Raw genomic sequence first — 15,410 nt, forward strand, 5'->3', positions numbered from 1 at the left:
ACATCACTTTATTAATTCTACTTTGCCTTCTAGATGAATTTCATATTCTCTATGGAGTTTTCAATTATTGAGAGACTGTACTGAAAGAGGAACATAAGATGCTGAGCTCACAAAGGAGAGTTAAAGAGTCAAGAGTCATATTCTCTAAAATTATACCATACTTGTACACAGCTATGCAGTTTTCACACACTAATGACCACCAATGGCCAGAAGATACTGAAAAACTCTAGTTAAAAGTTTTCCCTTTGACGAGTTGATTTCTCTCAAAGGAGAATCAAGTCATGCAGTTCAAGACTCAATATATAGAGTTCAAGTTTATACATTTATTTCTGCTTCATTCCATGAGACAGAGCAGGTGGTAATCCTGGAGGAAGAGATCCTCCAACAAAAGTGATGGTGGTGGTGATGGTTTACTACTTATTCTAGGTAAAGTAGTTGGAGGAGGAGGAGCAACTCTTCTAGGTAGAGGTGGCGCTGGTAGAGCTGTTGATGAGGATGACCCTCTACCCGCCTGTGGATGCAGGAGAAGAGGTCCTGAAATTTACGAGCAAGCTGAGGGCTCATGCTCCTGTAATATAAATAATTCAGTGTTTAAGTGCCTGTAATAAAATATACAGTAAACAATTCGTAACAGTAGACATTTGTGTTTTCTTATAGATTATACATTGCTTATTTATCAACATTCAAAGGCTTAATAGTACATGCATAAGTCAGATATTTGATAAGTCAGATATTTCATAAGCATTTTAAACTCTACACAATGACTACTTCTGTTAAGACCCTAATGTGAGGACAGTAGGCACCCTCATCAAAGGCTTTCTGAAATACTTCCCCAAAATGATGAAAAATTATATTTCATGATAAACATATGCAAAGAAGAATTATTCTATATGGCTAGCCAACTATCCTATAAGTTGGTTCAAACATGGATAATTAATACAAGGTCATGGGTTTGAGGTCCTTGAGGGTCAATTAGCTTTATACAGAGAGTCTGTCTCACAGTGCCAATGACCTACCTGTCTTCTAATAACATAATTAATATTCATTTGCATAGTAATATATTATCAAAGTTTTTACATGTATTATCCTTTTTGATTTTTATTATCACCTTGTAATATAGATAGGGCAAGTTTTATCTCACTTCTTGTGAACAAGGAAAATGAAACTCCAAGATTTAAGTGACTGAACAAAGCTTATGCAGGTAGTGTGAAACATGAGTAAGATTTTAATGCAGTTCCCACACCTAATTTAGTTCCCTTACTACTATAGCAGACTATCTCCTCATGAATGCATATTATTTGTCATGAGCTGAGGACAGAACCTTGGAGAATGCCGCACTGGGAAGTAAAAGGGAGAGTAAATGACTTCTCAGAGATGTCAAAAGGGAAGTAGGAGGATAGGAAAAAATGAAACCTTTATTAAAATTATAAAATATTATAAATACAATGAAACAGAAAAAGGCTAGGAAAAGGCCACTAGATTGGGTCATTTGGGGTTCACTGGTGACTTTTGACATAACTTTTTTTTTTTGACATAACTTTTAAGTCGAATGTGGAAACAGACCAATTTAAGAAACAAATATGTATTGAGGACAGTACTTAATCAGCTGTAAAATTTAGACACTGATGAAAATTTTAAGTATACATGGGAGCTTTTGTCAAAGGTGGATATATAAAGTTTATAGGTTATTAAATTATGGTAGTCCAGATTCTCAGAGGTCTACAGAGAGTTTTGGGAAATCATTAAAATGGGGATTTTCTTCTTGAAAGGAAATACCATGGCTCAATTATTCACACCATCATGAAAACTTCCTCTCAAAAGTTTTGCTTGTGTAATACGTTCTATCACAAAACATTCAGGGTAGTTTAAGAAAATAATGCCTGAGTCTTTTGCACATATGAATGTTTATTGTCTTAGAAAATAAAATCTGTAGAGTTATTTAAACTAAAGTGTTAATTTGCCAGAAAGTCTGCTACTGGTCACATTTTTCTTCCATCTAACAAAATAATTTTCTACCATAGAACTTACTGTAACATGACACAATATATAGTTTCATCACCTGGGTTCAGTGCTTAAGCTTAGGATTGGGCTCTGAGTTCTTCATTTCCCTGCAGTGATCACCACCATAGATGTTCACTTAATAATATCATTTCACGAAAGCTCAAAACAATATTATATATGAAATAGAGCATTAAATCTCAGACCCTCAGTCATGATTATTTTCATGACAATTGGGGGTAGAGCTAGTACTAGTGGTGGTAATAATGAAGAAATATGTCACCAACCAAAGGCAAACAAACCCATTTTCACTCCTGGGAAAAAAAAGAAAAAGAAAAAATGGGTGGACCAAGGAGTTTTTCTTGATTTATCATGGACATTTTTAATGTTTTTCTGTTGAAATGTAGATCTTAGAAATTAGTATGGTTTTTTAATATTTCATACCATACATTTAAATTTAATGAATAAAAAAATGGGACCTAAAAAAATGTCCTCCAATAGGTGCATGGATAAACTGTGGCACATCCATACAGTAGAGTAAAAGAAATCACTGATTAAAAGAAATGAGCTATGAAGCCAAGAAAAGATATGGAGAAAACTTAAATGCATATTGCTAAGTGAAAGAAACCAAACTGAAAAAGCTACATACTGTAGGATTCCAAGTATATAACATTCTGGAAAAGGCAAACCTATTCAGATTGTTCAAAGGCCAGTGGTTGTGAGGGGTTCAGGGTTGGGGAGAGAGGGGTGAATAAGTGGAGCACAGAGGATTTTTAGGGAAGTAAAACTATTGTGTGTGAGTCTAAAATGGTAGATACATGCCATCGTGTATTTGTTAAAACCCATAGAATGTACAACATGAAGAGTGAACCTAATGCACACTATGGACTTTAGTTAAAAATAATGTATTTAAATTGGCTCATCAACTGTAACAAATGAATCATACTAATTCAATATATTAATTGGGAGCAGGGTGAGAGAGTATATCAGAAATCTCTGTACTTTTTTTAAAAAAAATCATAAAGTTCTCAAGCAATTCAACTTCTTAACTATATTTAACCTTGAAAAGAGATTGCACTTGTAGACTGTTCAAATTGATGCATATTAATACAAATTAGAATCTTTCTACCACACCGCGAATTGTCTAGCATGCAAAAAGAGGTGTTCTGCAAAATTGGACACCAAAAATGCATTCTTCTTAAGATGGCTAACCAAAACACTTATATAAAATGTTAAAAGTAGGAATGTGAGAAGTTAAACTGTAGTGCTAAGTCAGAGAGATCATCTGAATGGTGGACATCCTTCCATTGTATCTTGTCCCAGCCCCTGCCTCAGTCAGGACTCTAAACAGATTCAAACAAGCCTGAAGTTGTAGAATGTACACTGCTCAAGTCCAGCTATAGAAAAGGTAATATTTATCTTACTTGACCTTTGTTGCCAATGTCACTTCAGGTCATTTTAGAAGGTTGCACGCTCATCCAAATGATGCTAATTCTGTTTCCAAAAGTGGTTTATCTTCTTATCTAGAATTGTCTTTAGAGTTCGTAGAACAATAAAAACTACTTTCACTATTACTAAATATTAATCCACAGAGTATATTTGACTTTTGGAAATTATAAAAAGTCATTCATATCCAAGTTTGAGGAAAGAGCAGGTGAGCAATCTGGATAATGATAGTGTTTGGGGGTCAAACCTGAAATACTACTTAATAATTTTTTTATTCATCCCTACCTGAGTCCTGGACCCCACAGAGGCTGATCCAAAACTTTTCTAGTCTATTTAAATTTCAAAACTACCAAAGAGCCTTCATGGACAGTAAATAAACTTATTTGCTAGTTCACTTAGAAGATGGAGGTCCTCCAATGTGAGCTTGTTCAACTTGATTATTATCCACGTTTTCTCTGAATCCACACTCTCATCTCCCCTCCTGAAGTTTTCTCCACATTATTTTTTAGTTTGGTAACTGCACAAACACACTGTCCACAATTTCCTTTTGTAAATGTTTCATTGGTACATTTGCAGAGAGGCACTCAATCTTCCTGCTTGAAATTTAAATTAGCTGAACAATCTGTAACCACACATAGAATCAGAATCACGCAGATCTGAAATATATGAACTGGAAGCAGTCTTCTTAGAAGTCCACTAATCTTATCCTCCCCTGTTAATAATGAAGAAACTAAGATCCAAGGAGTATAAATGACATACTTAAAGCTATAGCCAATTAATGACAAAACTGAGACTTTTAAAAAAAATTCATTTATTCTATTTATTATTTTTGGCTGCATTGGGTCTTCATTGCTGCATGCGGGCTTCCTCTAGTTGCAGTGAGCAGGGGCTACTCTTCGTTGCGGGTCGCGGGCTTCTCACTGCGGTGGCTTCTCCTGTTGCAGAGCACGGGCTCTAGGCTCATGGGTTTCAGTAGTTGTGGCATGCAGGCTTCAGTAGTTGTGGCTCGCGGGCTCTGGAGTGCAGGCTCAGTAGTTGTGGCGCATGGGTTTAGTTGCTCCACAGCATGTGGGCTCTTCCCGGACCAGTGATCGAACCCGTGTCCCCTGCATTGGCAGGCAGATTCTTAACCACTGCGCCACCAGGGAAGCCCAAAACTGAAACTTTTTAATGACTTCTTTTAACTATTTTATACTACTACTTTAAATGGCTCACAAAAAGAGAAGGCATGCAGGCAGCCACTGGGAGAACATACATGCTTTCATTTTAATTTTAAACGTTGGTTATCAGAATAAAACATCAAGCACTGAAATTTCTTTGTTATTTTTCAGTGCTCCTTTTCCCAAAATACACAAATACAGAAATCTAGGGCAGATACATAGTCATCATTTGCTCCATTCTTGTGGTATCTGCTAACAATGCAAGCCCCAAACTAAGTGCATTCTAAGATTCTCAAAGGGAATTTTGAATGTGCTACTTAAAACAAGAATGCACAGTATATGCAAGAATGCATATATTAGATGCATAAAGATCTATTAACCAAAAAGCATGAAATTTCTTTCATCAATAAACTTGACAACTTCATGCAAACATTATATACTCATGCTCTTAGAATTTTCTCTAGCAGAGAAAAAAGCAAAAAAAAAAAAAAATCCTGAAGTTACTTCAACGATACTCTATAATTTATGGAATGATAGAAAACTTGGTTATCTCCAAGACAAGGCAAACTCTAGAGAGACAGAATATGTAAGCACTTTACCTTACTATCAGAGGCTGAAAACCAGAGAGCTTTTAGTCTTGTGCTTCTCTCTTCCACCAGCAGGAGAGAAATACTATACTAAGGTTTCATAGGATCTAGGAGAAAAAGGAATGAAACTTTTGGTAGAACCTAATATAATTGCAGCTACGCTTTCATGAAAGTGAAAGAAAATCTAGATATAAACGTTAAGATATTAATAAAGCTGGCATTTGTTCAAAAGCATTTGTGTAAGTCATTCACATGGAAAGAAAAAGCAAACTCAAATTTCAGCAAGTCTGCATGAAGTAGCAGTATCATTTGAAATTTTCTAATTAGAAAATTGAAAGAAGCCAAGTGGGGTCACTCTAAGCAGAGAGAGAGAAAGGAGGAGAGGTTATACCATTTTGTTGCTATCAAAAAGAGTGATTTTAGAGACCATAGCAGATAGAACTAGGTAACTATCTCACAGTTCTACAAGGAACTACCTATTGAAGAAAGAGAAATGTGAAGGAATGAAATGGAAATTATTTAGGTTGCTTATTTCTAAACATATCCTTTGAGCAATCTAATTTCCTTTCATTTATCACTTTAATATAAAAAGGCTAGTGTTTTTCTTCTACATCTGTTAAAGGTGATAAGGAAGGAACAGTAGATTATAGTAACCTTATTTTATTAGGAAAAACAAATGACAGAATCTGAGGAATAGAAAGAAAAAGGAATAAAGAAAAGTAAACAGAGCTTAAATGACTTATCAGACATCATTAAGTAGACCAATATATGCATTATGGCAGTCCCAGAAAAATAGCAAGCTAAAAGGGCAGAGAGATTATTTGAAGAAATAATGGCTGAAAATTTCCAAAATTTGATAAAAGATTTTAGCCTACAAATCCAACAAGTTTAATGAACTTTGAAGTAGGATAAAACAAAAGAAAATCATATTGAGACACACTGTAATCAAACTGTCTAAAGTCAATGACAGAATCTTGAAAGCAGCAAGAGTAAAGCAACTTGTCACTTAAAAGGGACATGATTATCAGCAGATTTGCCAGCAGAAATCTAGCAAGCCGAAAGGAAGTGGGATGATATGTTTAAGTTGTTGAAAGAAAAAAACTGTCAACCGAGATTTCTATATCTGGTAAAAATTGTCCTTCAAAAATGAGAGAGAAATTAACACATTCCAAGACAAACGACAGCTGAGAGAGTTCATTACCACTAAATCTGCCCTACAAGAAATGTTAAAAGGAATCCTTTAGGTTGAAATAGATGGATTCTAGACTGTAACTCAAATCCATATGAAGATATAAAATTTTCCTGTAACGATTTTCAAAAACACCAAATCCTTCAAACAATCCAAATGTCCAGCAACTGATGAATAAACAAATTGTCATATATCAGTACATTAGAATACTTCTCAACAATAAAAATGAATGAACCACTGATATATGCAATGCCATGGATGAATCTCAAAAGCATTGTGCTAAGTGAAAGAAGCCAGAAACAAAAGGATCATTACGTTATGATTCTATGTATATTATTTAAAAAAAAGACAGAACTACATGAAATTAGATCAGTAGTTCCAAGGGATGGAAGTAGAGTGAGATCACTGACTAGAAAGGAACCAGAGAACTTTCTGGGGTCATAGAAATATTTCATATCTTGATTGTGATAGTGGTTACATGACTATATACATTTATCAAAACTCAATTTTGTACACTTTGAAAGTGAGTTTTAAAATAGTAAATTATACGTCAATAGAAATGAAGGCATATGTTCACAAAGAAACCCACACACATATTTCACAGTTTGTCAGGCTGTATAATATATTTCTTTAACCACTTCCCAATTGATAGACATTTCACTTGTTTACAGTGCTTCACTATTGCACTACCAAAAAATCAATATCTACCAATAATTCAATATATGTGGTTATGGATCCAGAAACGTAAAGCACTGTATAACTGAAAAAACATTTTGAAAGTCTCACAAAAGATAGAGGAGAGTATATGTAATGTGATTAAATTGAGTAAAATAATCATATCAATATTTAATAAGCCTTAAACATTTTTGGAAATTTCCATTGCTGTTGTTAACAACTTTCCTCAACTTTTGCCCAGTCCACAAAACAATCAATTAAGGTTAAACACAAGCAATTAGAGATTATTATGTCAGTTCCCTCAGGCAAAAGGTGGCAAGCCTATAATTTTACTATGCCGACTATCATTTTTACGTCAATTGACACTAAACAGAAATTGACATGTACACATATAGAGCATAAGCTACTACATACACTTTGCTTAGCTAACTGAATGAATTTAACACTAGGTTTGTCGAGGACCATAACCAAGTATTCATGAATATATTTTGACCGCATTCTCACCATTTTTAAAGGATTCCAAATACTTTTTAACTTTTATGATTACAGAAATTAAAATTTGTTTCATGATTCATTATGGGTGGAAATGTGCCAATGAATCCACATTTATAATGACGAAGACTCAAAATGACCCTTAAACCAAAAGCAGCAATGGGAGGATATACAATAACACCCATTAACTCAAGATTTCTGTGAAAACTTTCACTTCAGTAACATTTGATCTACGGCAGAAAATATCAACTACATAAAGAAAGGAACTTCTCAGGAACATTCAAACACTTTGGGTACATGTTTCTTAATATATATGAAATTGTCTTAATAATAAATTACCCCTAGTTAAGGATGAAATAAATAACTAAACAAACTCTTTGGAGCAACAACGTAGTTTTCATTACACATAAGCTGAGGGAGCAAGAAACACAGTGTAATAGATGTGTTCATTATTCTGAGTGTGGTGATCATCTCTCAGGGGGAACATATGTCAATAGTTATCAAGGTGTACACTGTAAACAGGGCAGTTTATCTTCTGCCTACTATACTCCTATTAATAAAGCTGAGAAGGAACATACCTGTGTGTCTAGGGCAAAGTAACCAAGCAGAAAAGAGGTTGAGTGATCAGGGCAAAGAGTAGCCTGATCTTGTTCATTGCTGGCCATGCTTGGTAAATATTTTCATTCTAATTTCAATGGGAAATTATTGGAGAGCTTCAGGCAGGGGCCTGATATGATTTGAATGGTGGAAGGCACTAGAACCACAGATGTGTGAAATTGGAAGAGACAGTGAACTCCCTAAGTCTAGGGGCTCTTAAGAGAGGTCCATAGGTTTCCTTAAACTTCCTGAAGTAGCTGCTAATTTGTGTATGTATGTACAGATATGCATTTTAAAAAAATTAATTTCCACAGTATTCATCAGCTTCTCGAAAAGGTCCTTGACCATAAAAATGTAGGAACTTTTCATGGATTTACCCAGAAATTAGTTAGAGATATCAAAACCTGGAGAAGTACAAGGATGTGTTCAAGATCAGAGGTGGCAGGTTGATGAGGTCATAAGGGGATTATGATGCTGACTACCCTCTCTGGTCCCCTCATCTCTCCCTGCCCCAAATGCTGATTCACAGAACACAGTCGTCATAAAAAGTTGGCATACAGCACACGAAGCCAATGTCTGCTGAACCCTGACCCGCTCACCCACATCAACAGGAGAGCGTGCCAATGGTATGGTCCATAAGAGGTGATCAGCCAGCACAACTACTGGAAACAGTCCCTTACGACTCCCCCATCAAACCTGTATAACTTTCTAAATCACCTATGGGTGTATTACTGTTAAAATCACAAAAGAACAATACATCATAAACAATAATAAGCTATTCCTCTTTCATTATTACTGAGCCTGCCCTGTGCTGTAGACCAGAAGAATACTATAGAATTGGCATTTGACAGCTCTAGTTTTCCTCCTGTAAAGAAATGACAAATGAGTGTATGCTGGATCCTTACCAATGGAGATTTCAATAAGGTATAAAAAAAACTTCTTAAACTAGGAGGCGCTATATAGCAAGGTACATTTCACATGAGAAGCTTCACATCATCCTTCTCAGAGATTCCAGTGTAGGATGACAGAAGGTCCTTTTCTCAGCAATCCAGGGGACAAACAGGATCCCCTCAAATTCTTTCCTAGCTCTAGGGTTTATGAAAATGTCCGGCTATTTTTTATAGCTTTAAAAGGTCCCAGGTTACTGAAATAACCCTGCCTTTGCTCAGTCTTGAGCGTGAAGAACGTGCCTCCATGGCACCAGCATAAACTGGATTAAAACATTTCAGAAAGTCACCTTTGTAAAAAGCAAGGGGGTAAAACACAAAGTACACCTGGGAGTTATGTTCCATACCTATCAGATGTGTGAAATCGGCTCTAGTAAAATAATGGCCTTTTCTGGGCTTCGAGTTTAAACTGAGTTCAGGGGTGTTGGAACTTACCAGATAGGTTGATATTTGAATCGCACAGGCAGAACTCTCCTGATCGTCCCGATGAACAATTGCAGGGACTGAGTATACCTGGACGTGGTGCTAGCCAGACACTAACAAGAGGAAGTTCGGTGAGAGACCTGCCTTGAGAGGGGAGCCTATTGTACAGAAGGGGGAAACAGAATCAAAGCACAACTGAGGGCTGTACTGCGTACCTATCAGAAGTGTGAAGTCAGTGTCTGATCTTCGTCTGTGCTTGAACTCTGGGTCCACACCAAGGCAGTGCACGAGCTGTTGATCGTGCCCTTTGATCTTCTTACCAAACTGTGACCTGAAAAGGAAAGAAAGTATTGTTGAATACCTTGGCCACAGATACAGATTAATTTCCCTAAGTAAGAATTCAGCATGAAAAAAGTAAAAAACAAAAGAACAAAACAAAACAAAAACACACCAGCCTTTTCCTAGTTCTGCAAAAGAAACCCATCCAGCCACTGCCTACCCTTAGGAGAAATAAGCCTACAGCTACAGATGGTCTGGACTTTATACTGCAAACCCACTGTGATGTAATCCACTGTGACCATTTGGTCACTTCATATGGTAATTTGCTGGCATTGAGGCTTGTGGTCAGAGATACCGATCAGCCTGTCTGCTTCCCTAACCTACTGTCCCTGAGGTTAGTGAAATAAACAAATAAACTGTCAGCCCTACATCCACAGATACAGAAATGTTCTCCCACTTATAACTGATTGATTTCCACGAGGGATGAGCGTCCTGGCCCAAGGGGCAAATGACAGTTTGGGTTTTGTTCAGCACTGTCAGTCACGTAGCTATAAACAACTTACAGAAGTGGACCCAGCCACTTCAGCAAGATGCTCTGTAGGGACCAATCTCTACACGTATTCCAAAAAGATCCATTTTATAGGAGCACACACTTAGTATGCATGGCTAGAACCTCGATTTATTCAAAGTGGCTAAGGTCTTCAACCATATCCTCATCAAGGTAATTGTGGCCCTAACCCTGACCAATTCCAAACGGACAGAATACACCACAGCGCCTCCTGCTTCAAAACGGGAGGGTCAATGACTATTTGTAAGTGTCTAAATGATTTAACAGCATAACATTAGTAAGAGGCACACAGGATATGATCCTCAGAGGATCATCCCCCAGATCTCCACAGGGTCCCCCCCACCCCACCCCGTCTCTTCCTTCAGGTCTTTATGTCCCCTTCTCAGTGAGGCCTTCTCCATACAACCTACCTGCAGGTGCAGATCCCTCCCCCGGACCTATTCCCCTTCCCTGCCTTCGTGTGCTGCACAGCACGCGTCATTATAATACACGTGGATCTTACTGAGCTTACCTTTCAGTCTCCCCCACTAGAATGTGAGCCCCATGTGAGCAAGGACTTTAGGTCTCTTTCGTGTCTGTATTTCCAGCACGAAGAACAGTAGTATCTGGCACACAGTAGGTGCTCAGCAAATGATGAAGGTCACCTTTGGCCACCAGCCCTAATGTTCATGCCATTCCCAGAGCTGACCCTGTTACCTGTACAGTGTGCGTCTTTCAGAATCTCCTCCCCGTATTTACATTCTCACACAAGAGATCATTAAAAATAGATACCCTAGGCTTTAATGAAGTGGTTGGATAATTCTACAATACTTAAAACAAAAACCACCTGTTTCCAGTCCTAACTGGAGACACAACCAATTACAGCTCTGTAAATGCAACCAGAATCAACTCTTTTAGGTTGGTGTTTTCACCCATATTACTCAATAACATACTCAAAACACGATTACTTTATCAGTTTTGGTTGGCACAGTTGCTTTTGTGGATATTTTTAGCTCTGTATCATGGATCATTTCAAACAAAGCCGACAGAACAATATAACCAGAATTCTGTATGTCAGTCAAGGAGCTTCAACAATCAACGTTTTGCCACTTAAGATTTATTTGTTTTTTTTTCTAGCATATTCCAAAGCATATTCCAGATATCCTACGACTTCGTGTGTAAACCCAAAGAAGTTATTTCCTCCACATACTCTGCAGTAACATAAACTATAACAAACAGGGCTTTAAAAAAACATAACCAAAATACCGTCATTACATCTAAGAAAAATTACAATTATTCCCTAATGCCACAGGAAACCATCCATGTCCAATGTACCGATTTGACCTAAATATCTCTCTTAAATTTGATTTGTTCTTATTAGGATCCAAACAAGTATCTTACATAGCATTCGCTGAAATAGGACTTAGTCCTCTTTTCATCTATAACAGCCCCTCCCCGTTTTTTCTTTGCTATTCCTTTGATGAAAAGACTAGATTATTTGTCCTGTAGAATTACTCACATTCAGTGTTACTCTATATGCATCCTGTCCTGAACATGTTCCAATAGAAACAGAATAACCCGCAGTGAGATCTCTGGATGTGGTTAGATTCAGGCTCAGTTATTTTAGCAGGAACATTTTATAAATTTATTTATTTATCTATTTATTGGCTGCGTTGGGTCTTCGCCGCTGCGCGCAGGCTTCGGTAGTTGTGGCACGCGGGCTCAGCAGTTGTGGCTCGCGGGCTTAGCTGCTCCGCGGCATGTGCGATCTTCCCGGACCAGGGCTCGAACCCGTGTCCCCTGGGTTGGCAGGCGGATTCTTAACCCACTGCGCCACCAGGGAAATGTCCCTTAGCAGGCACATTTTAGACTTGATGCTTTGTACTCCTATATGATACAATAGGAGTATCAGATTGTACTGTACTGTACATTGTCAATTGTATCACATCAGAACACCCGCGCTGTTTCCCACACTTTTGATGGGAAACAAAGTTTCCCCTGGCCGGGGAGACGGAGGTTGATAAGTGGGTTGTACTATTCTCACCTTGATTCACCCACATTATAAAATGTACCATCTACCTTTTACTGAAATTTTATTAAATGTATGTGTTGGCCTGCTTTTTAAATTTTTGATATGCTGTTCATGTACCATATACTCCACAATGTTAAAATGTACTAGTCACTGATTTTTACTATATTCAGACAGTTGTGGGCCCGTGACCACAATAAATTTTAGGACATTTTCATCACCCCCAAAAGGAAGTCCATACTTATTATCTGCCGTTCCCTATTCTCGGGATGGGACTGAAACCGGCCTGAATGGTACAAAGATTACTTCAAATTGAAAACATCTGAGCTACAACAGAGGCAGAAATAAGTCTTCTCTGAACTGCCCTTATCCGGCTAAAGCAGAACTTTATAAGAGACAGCTGCCACAACCCCACCCACATTGGGGGGGGCGTGTCTCTAATCAGGGAGGCCTGATCTTGGACATGAGAACATTCCAGAAGATGGTGTAAATAAGCCTCATCAGACCCTTCCATCCTTTGAAGTCCTGATCCACCAAGCCCCCTCGCGAAGTTGGTATATAAACCCCTATCTCTAGCCGTCTAGGGAGCCTCTTCATCTGAAAGCTCCTTCATGGTAAATAAACGTTTCTCCTATTAATTTACCGTTAATTAACTTTCAGGCCCCTAGCCAGTTGAACCTAAGACGGTAGAGAAAAAGTTTTCCTCCTAACATTCCCTTCTTACTAGCCCTATGGCAACCACGAGTGGATTTTTTCTCTCTGTAGATCTGCCTGTTCTGGGTACTTCACGTGAATCAGATCTTACAATGTGTGTTCTTTGGTGTCTAGCTTTTTTCATGTATCGTAATGTTTTCAAGATTCATCCGTATTTCAGCACGTATCACTACTTCATTCCATATTATGGCTAAATAAAAACTCATGGTAAGGGTATAGCATATTTTGTTTAAAAATTCATCAGTCGATGGACATTTGGGTTGCTTCCCCCATTTTGGCTTTGTGAATAAGGCTGCCGTAAACATTGACGTACAAGTTTTTGTTTGAATGTTTTCAGTTCTCTGGGATACGTGTCTAGGAGTGGACTTGCTGGTCATGTGGTCACTCTATGTTTAACTTTTGGTGGAAGTGCCGAACTGCTTTACACGGTGTCCGCACCATTTTACATTCCCACCAGCCAGTGTATGAGGGGTTCAATTCCTGCACATCCTTATTACACTTCTTATTTTCCATTTTTAAAATTACGTGAAGTGGTATCTCTTGTGATTTTGATGTTGGTTTCCCTAATGACTAACGACGTTGCACATCTTCTCTTGCCCTCAGTGGCCATTTGCATGGAGAGAGCAATGGATTTGCAGCATGAGACGCCCCCCACCCCACCCCCGCCTCCCCCCGCCTCCCCCCGCCCCTTGTGTGTGTGAACCACTCCTGGTTCACATTGGCAAAGCCACGTAGCCTCTTTGGACCTCGATTTCCTGGCACAATGAGTAGTTATTGCATCTGTGTTCATCCAGGGAATGGAGACAGAGAAAAGACTTTGACTTGGATCTCTGCATGGAGATACAGCCACTACTCCCTAGAGTGAAGGAAAAGAAACTCACAGAGGAATCCAGAGGGGCAGCTGAGATCCAGAGCCCGGGGACTGGTCAGGTAATTCCGCGTGGGGAGGAGGTGGAAGCTCTCTTCACTTTCCACCCTCAACAAGGCGGGCAAGTTGTAGCAGAGCATGAAGCCCTCCCTTCACTCCCTAGGAGCTGAAGGCAGCTGCGCTTTGTGAGATTTCCTGTGTTGACCTGAAATGCAAAAAGGCAGCTGCCTGGCCAGAACTAAGCACCTCAGGGTCCTCACTGTCCTCCTCCCTTCTGCCCTGGAAATTCCCACCAGCTCTGCCCAAACAGCAGGGAATGGGTGAGAAAAGGCGCTGTGAGTCAGAGCCTGAGCCAAGGCTGGGACTAGCCGCACAGCAGGCGGTCTTGGGGGGCCTGGGCCTGTGCAGGTGCTCAGTGGGGGAGCAGAATGGAGGCAGGAAATCCTGAGGAGTTAGGGGCAGTCAGCAGGCCAGTTGTGCTGCCCTGGGGTCGTTGCAGAGCCCATGGATTTCTTTTAAGTGTTTCTTGGAAGGGTGGTTACACTGGGGAGTGGATAGGGGCAGGGGTGACTTCAGTTCTCCCTCGAAAAACTTCTGTATTTCTGGAGATGGTTTTTCTTAAGAAATAACCAAGCAAGAATTACATTTGTCAATGGAAAGAAAGAGTTAACAAAAACATCTTCACAGTCTCGACTGTTTTAGTCACCAGAAAGCTGCCGGTTACCCACGATCCTAGAGACAGTTGTTTCTAAAGGTCTGTCTTTGAATCTCTCTCCCGTGCTCTCTCTCCTCCGCTGCACCCCTCTGCAGGGAACAAGCTACTGGGTGGATACAAGCCCCAGTTTAACACCCCTCATCTCTGAGTGGCGGCATCACCTGTCATCTTCCTTTTCCTCTCTATGCTACATGTGTCTCCTTGATGTGAAGGTTATTTCTCTAGAGGAGCGTGTTCCTTTTCTCAACAGGAAAAAACAAGTCAAGGCGCCCGCCAGGCAGGAGAAACCTGCGAGTCGCTGCGACTCCTTCGGACGCAGCACATCCCCACCCACCTAGGCGGTGTGGACACCACCTGCAGCAGCCCCGGGAAAACCGCTTCAGAGGCGCTGGCTCCCTAGCAGGTCCTTGGCAAAGAGCGGGAGGTGACGGGGCGCAGGGAGTGCCTGCTCTTGGGACTCTGCCTGTCACCTGAGGAGGGAGCAATTCAAGTATTAGTAACCTCAAGCATATGAAGGATACAAACTCGTCACACCGTTTGCAAGTGTACTTACACTTTTTTCCTCTAAATACTCTTGCGACTGTTGAACGGTAAAATTTCCGTTTTACTGTTCCTTCGCATACATCGTTGGCGGCAGGGCCCCTACAAGGGGGACAAGTTGGTCCTCCCGAGCAGAGAGCGAAACACGGGAGGTTTCCTCTCAGACTTTCCCAAGCTCACCTCTCCCACCTCTCGGCACCTGGG

General features: G+C 39.6%; 1 long non-coding RNA gene across 1 annotated transcript; it reads right to left on the reverse strand.

The window, feature by feature from the left end:
* Positions 1-361: 361 nt before the first annotated feature.
* Positions 362-15,403, reverse strand: LOC133082526 (uncharacterized). The gene is made up of 3 exons (XR_009698961.1): positions 15,220-15,403; positions 9,730-9,845; positions 362-568 (listed from the first exon to the last, which is right to left on the reverse strand). It is a non-coding gene; the product is annotated as an uncharacterized LOC133082526 (long non-coding RNA).
* Between the last annotated feature and the right edge of the window lie 7 nt (positions 15,404-15,410).

This window comes from Eubalaena glacialis, chromosome X (genome assembly GCF_028564815.1).
Source record: "Eubalaena glacialis isolate mEubGla1 chromosome X, mEubGla1.1.hap2.+ XY, whole genome shotgun sequence".
Lineage (NCBI taxonomy): Eukaryota > Metazoa > Chordata > Mammalia > Artiodactyla > Balaenidae > Eubalaena > Eubalaena glacialis.